Below are 6,219 nucleotides of genomic sequence, written 5' to 3'. Positions count from 1 at the left end.
GGAAACCAGCCGCGGGATAGAGAAGAATAATATTGTCTAGAATAATGCTCACAGCCGGGGTGGCTCGCTCGATTCTCTATCAGGAATCGACTGCAGCAGTTGCATCCTGCTGATCAGCTGATACCCACCAGCGCTGCGGAACAGCTGGGGTTGCCTCTCTATCTCAGAGATTTTTTACTACATAAGTTGATTCCGGCCCCGGCCCTTTGAAGTAGTTAGTTTGAAATTATTGTATAAGCGTTGATAGAACCTTTTTCGTAGTAGACTGAATAGAGAAGAATAATATTGTCTAGAATAATGCTCACAGCCGGGGTGGCTCGCTCGATTCTCTATCAGGAATCGACTGCAGCAGTTGCATCCTGCTGATCAGCTGATACCCACCAGCGCTGCGGAACAGCTGGGGTTGCCTCTCTATCTCAGAGATTTTTTACTACATAAGTTGATTCCGGCCCCGGCCCTTTGAAGTAGTTAGTTTGAAATTATTGTATAAGCGTTGATAGAACCTTTTTCGTGGTAGACCGAATAGAGAAGAAGAATATTGTCTAGAATAATGCTCACAGCCGGGGTGGCTCGCTCGATTCTCTATCAGGAATCGACTGCAGCAGTTGCATCCTGCTGATCAGCTGATACCCACCAGCGCTGCGGAACAGCTGGGGTTGCCTCTCTAACTCAGAGATTTTTTACTACATAAGTTGATTCCGGCCTTGGCCCTTTGAAGTAGTTAGTTTGAAATTATTGTATAAGCGTTGATAGAACCTTTTTCGTAGTAGACCGAATAGAGAATAATAATATTGTCTAGAATAATGCTCACAGCCGGGGTGGCTCGCTCGATTCTCTATCAGGAATCGACTGCAGCAGTTGCATCCTGCTGATCAGCTGATACCCACCAGCGCTGCGGAACAGCTGGGGTTGCCTCTCTATCTCAGAGATTTTTTACTACATAAGTTGATTCCGGCCTTGGCCCTTTGAAGTAGTTAGTTTGAAATTATTGTATAAGCGTTGATAGAACCTTTTTCGTAGTAGACCGAATAGAGAAGAATAATATTGTCTAGAATAATGCTCACAGCCGGGGTGGCTCGCTCGATTCTCTATCAGGAATCGACTGCAGCAGTTGCATCTTGCTGATCAGCTGATACCCACCAGCACTGCGGAACAGCTGGGGTTGCCTCTCTATCTCAGAGATTTTTTACTACATAAGTTGATTCCGGCCCCGGCCCTTTGAAGTAGTTAGTTTGAAATTATTGTATAAGCGTTGATAGAACCTTTTTCGTGGTAGACCGAATAGAGAAGAAGAATATTGTCTAGAATAATGCTCACAGCCGGGGTGGCTCGCTCGATTCTCTATCAGGAATCGACTGCAGCAGTTGCATCCTGCTGATCAGCTGATACCCACCAGCGCTGCGGAACAGCTGGGGTTGCCTCTCTATCTCAGAGATTTTTTACTACATAAGTTGATTCCGGCCCCGGCCCTTTGAAGTAGTTAATTTGAAATTATTGTATAAGCGTTGATAGAACCTTTTTCGTAGTAGACCGAATAGAGAATAATAATATTGTCTAGAATAATGCTCACAGCCGGGGTGGCTCGCTCGATTCTCTATCAGGAATCGACTGCAGCAGTTGCATCCTGCTGATCAGCTGATACCCACCAGCGCTGCGGAACAGCTGGGGTTGCCTCTCTATCTCAGAGATTTTTTACAACATAAGTTGATTCCGGCCCCGGCCCTTTGAAGTAGTTAGTTTGAAATTATTGTATAAGCGTTGATAGAACCTTTTTCGTAGTAGACCGAATAGAGAAGAAGAATATTGTCTAGAATAATGCTCACAGCCGGGGTGGCTCGCTCGATTCTCTATCAGGAATCGACTGCAGCAGTTGCATCCTGCTGATCAGCTGATACCCACCAGCGCTGCGGAACAGCTGGGGTTTCCTCTCTTTCTCAGAGATTTTTTACTACATAAGTTGATTCCCGCCCCGGCCCTTTGAAGTAGTTAGTTTGAAATTATTGTATAAGCGTTGATAGAACCTTTTTCGTAGTAGACCGAATAGAGAAGAATAATATTGTCTAGAAAAATGCTCACAGCCGGGGTGGTGGTGTCGAATCCCGGGGTGGTGTAGAATCGTATTATGAACATTTTTATCTTCATCAGAACTGAACAACAGTTGTATTTAATATATAATAATTTGATAGTGCCCAGTCAGGGACACATCACTTTTGCCGGGCAAACTATAGCAACGTAGCAGCGTCAAGGGCGCAACAACAACAAAAAAAGCCCTTTGTGAATACAGCGACTTGCCGTCTTTTGAGAGTCGCATCTCGGAAAATTAAGCAAGAAATATTATGGCCGCCAGAAACGACCCGCATAATGTCACTAATGTAGGCATTGTGGTCTTGCCATCAAATACACCGGTAGCGGCTGGATTCCCTCAGAATAAAGCCAACAAGTTTGTTGTTCGGCTGCCGAAGCCCATAGATGTCAGCTTAATCCCGGGCGAAGTCGAAGTTGCATTGGTGGAAATTACATTCCCGCACAGCTGGACAGTGCCATTTCCCGCTCAACGTTGCGAATACAAGGTTGCCGTAGCGGACATAAGACAACCGCTTATACCGGCGATGTTTTGAGAGGCTACCCAGTGAGCTTTCGCAGCGCTGTTAAGCTTGAAGCGCCTGGTGAAGAATCGTTCACAAGAAGAATCGTTCACAACTACAGCAATTAATTAAGGACTTGATGCCTCGACCGTCACCACAGAGAGCGAAGAAGGGTTTACTTGTCGGTGGGACAATTCTAAACGGACTTTTCGGTGTTGTGACAGAAGCACAACTGAATCAAGTAAAATTACACCTGAACAAGATCTCTCGGATCGGAACAATTCGGAACCTAATTATCCAAGAGCGAACTTAAGATGGAACTGCCACTGCTAAGGGAGAGGCAGTTTTATAGCCAGGACCCAACCAACCAGGAGACAGGGAATGAACTGCAATGCGCCACTGCACCACGAATACGCCACCAATCAAAAGGCCGGCAGCATACTGCACTGCGCCGAGACAATGCGCAATACGCCACCAGTCATAGGGCCAGCAGCGTACTGCAATGCGGGGGGCAATGCCGCAGTCAGCTCAATATTGTCTATAAGGAAATCCTCTGAACCAAGAGCCTACGACACACATGATGCTACCAAACCTTCATAATTGACAACAAACTTCAAAACATTACCAACTTTAATAGAAATGACATTTTGTGTCGTCTTCTGATTCATACTACGTTCATGTACTGTTACTGCCTTAAGAACAATCTCTACCCTTTATTTCAAGGATATCCCCAACATGTCACCCCTCGACTTAGTCCATCCTAGAAATTGCCCCATCCCCACGGGTCACGCACTAGTCACTTTATATAACTAGCTAAACAAACAACTTGCCTTCAATGATATAACCCCCCAACAAGCTGGAGCTTCCACTCATGATTGTTGTTCAGGCCATGAAAAAGCCTTCATACAAAAATATCTTTGTCCAAAATTAGAGTCGAAAAAATATAGATTATAATATCCCCACATTATTGAAGATTTTGTAAACATTTGTCCTGTCCACGAAAAACAAAAGGTCGCTTTGGAAAAGATAAAAACTTGAGCTGAAAAATGCGAAAAATACCACAAGGATTTTTGTTTCACAAAAGGCCTATAGCAGAGAAAGGCAAGAGAGCAGTTCCCAATGTCTACGCTCATTAGGGATTTTTTGTGAGCTGTCGAATCGTTTATTCTTTAAGATCTGTAACACAAAGATATCCCCGACCTTGACTTATGGTGCTGAATTAAGGGGCCATGAGGAGTTCACGTCAATTGAATGAGTACACTATTATACATGCAAGCGTTTTGTGAATGTTTCAACAAAGGCCCATAATACTGCGGCTTTGGGAGATTACAGCCGCCGTAAGTAGTTTCCTATTCCAAAGCCAAGGTTCTGAAATACTGGTTACGATTGATACAATATTTATGTGTCTTGTATTTGCCTTTGTAAGACCAACCGTCCAATCATTTATAAATATCATGTCTACAAAACGTTATGAAATTTTACGAAATGTATCGGCCACGTATGTTTTGTTTCACGAAAGGCCTCTGTAGACAAACTCATGGCGCGGGAAGAAAAAGCTGTCGAGACTTTTATTGCGGGCATGCAAAAAAAGAAGAGGGCATGCAAAAAAAGAAGAGGCCATGACAAAATTTCACTGTTTCTTCCACCAAAAAACCACAGCTTTCCAAAGTTGTAAGGGCTGTCTAATGCACTGTTTGCCTGTTTTGACAGAAGCTATCAAACCGTTTAGCGGAAAGCCATGTGGAAAAGGACGTGGGGGAAGAAAAATAAACAATGACTTTAAACGAAAACAGGGAGAAGGGCTCCTTCAAAAACATCTTGCAAGAAGAGCTCCATTCATGTCATATACGATCCGCGAGAATATTGTATTCCTTTGAGCGCGAAAAAAACCCGACAGCACATTCCAGACACACTAGCTCAGTATGAATTTTACCTATACGAAAAATATTTGGCAAAGAAATACGTAAAAAAAACAACCGCGTGCAGCTCAAAACAAAAAAACTTTCGATAAGAAAACAACATTTGTAACAAAACACTTTTAAAGAAGCTTGCTGGAGCTGTTACGCCTTTGATTGAACAATTAAACGTCTCTTTTAATAGCCCCTTCTTGCTATCAAAAACAAACAACTGAAACAGAATTTTTATTCTTTCTTTCAGAAAAATGCCTCACTGCATCATCTGTCAACTGCGGGCAGAGGGGTTCAGAACTCAAGACTTTCTGCCCCTTTGATGTCCCACGACAAAACGGGGCGATTTTAATTCATCTATTGCAATATGACGATTTTGGTTTCGAAGAATACTTTGAATACAGGTGCACAAAATTCAGACCGCTGAGAGGATAAGTAGTGTTATCGGGCTCCATTCCCGATCTCCTGGGGGTTTCTGCCTTAGGGAACTAACTCATGGATCGAACAAGGAAGAACATCCACACGAGATAAATGTTATACGTACTCGTCGTTTATTACTCTCATCTCTTGGAGACTTGTCCAAACTTATGGAACTTAAGATGGAACTGGTCTCCCGCTGCTAAGGGAGAGGCAGTTTATATCCAGGAACCAACCAACCAGGAGACAGGGAATGAACTGCAATGCGCCAGTGCGCCACTGTGCCACTGCACCACAAATACGCCACCAATCAAGAGGCCAGCAGCGTACTGCAATGCGCCGAGGCAATGAAGTTTTGGTTGTAAGGCTGATGTTTTTATCTAATAAGGAGATCTGCAATTTGACCGATTCCTAAGGGATAATTTTTCCCCCGGAGGCAGATATTCCCCACGAGATAACGTCTCTTTTAAAAGCCCCTTCTCGCTATCAAAAACAAACAACTGAAAGAGAATTTGTATTCTTTTTTTCAGAAAATGACACGGTGTCTCATATGCCAACTGCGGGCAGTGGGAACCTCAACAGACACATTCGTCCCCTACGATATCCTACGAGAACGGAGGTTTTTTTGAACATATTTAACATTATTTAATTTTGACAATTCGGATATGGAAATATATGACAAATACGTTTGCTCAAGAATGAGACCACCGATGGGATGAGTAGGATTCAAAATAACATGAATTCTATCAAGTTCGCGCGATATTTCACATTATCTCACTGCAGCTCCTGAAGGGCACATGATCATTTGCACAAAGGCGCTCAAATTGGCGAGATGCATTTTGAAAACGGCCATTTGTCATAGTCAGATTCCACTATGGAAGAGGGAGGAGTCCCAATATATGTATATGGCACAGCGGGATCTCAAGTGGGATCTAGGCCATCGTTTATACATTCTGAGATGAATTTGCAATTTACTTCAATTGGGTCTATATACTTATCAATCCCTCATCTGAATATGAAAACTTACCAGGCATCGATCAACCCCTGATAGTCAGATCTACGAAAATGCCACCTGTGCGCACTGCCGCAGACTGTCTAACCCAACTGCCCTTTCCATCCCTAATCACAAACCATGCCAGAACACCTCAACCCAACCCAACCCAACCCCTCCCTCCCTCCCTCCCTCCTCTCCCTCACGTATCCGCTCCACCACTAGTAGTAGGTTTTTTTACCCCTTTAAACACACCCGCATTGAAAACTGCTGCAGAAGCCATTTCATCAGAAAATATTCCCTCAGTTGTATCCAGTCT

The sequence above is a fragment of the Lineus longissimus genome, chromosome 4 (assembly GCF_910592395.1).
Source record: "Lineus longissimus chromosome 4, tnLinLong1.2, whole genome shotgun sequence".
In the NCBI taxonomy this organism is placed as follows: Eukaryota; Metazoa; Nemertea; class Pilidiophora; order Heteronemertea; family Lineidae; genus Lineus; species Lineus longissimus.
The sequence above is the reverse complement of the archived record's forward strand: the minus strand, read 5'-3'. Positions refer to the sequence as shown.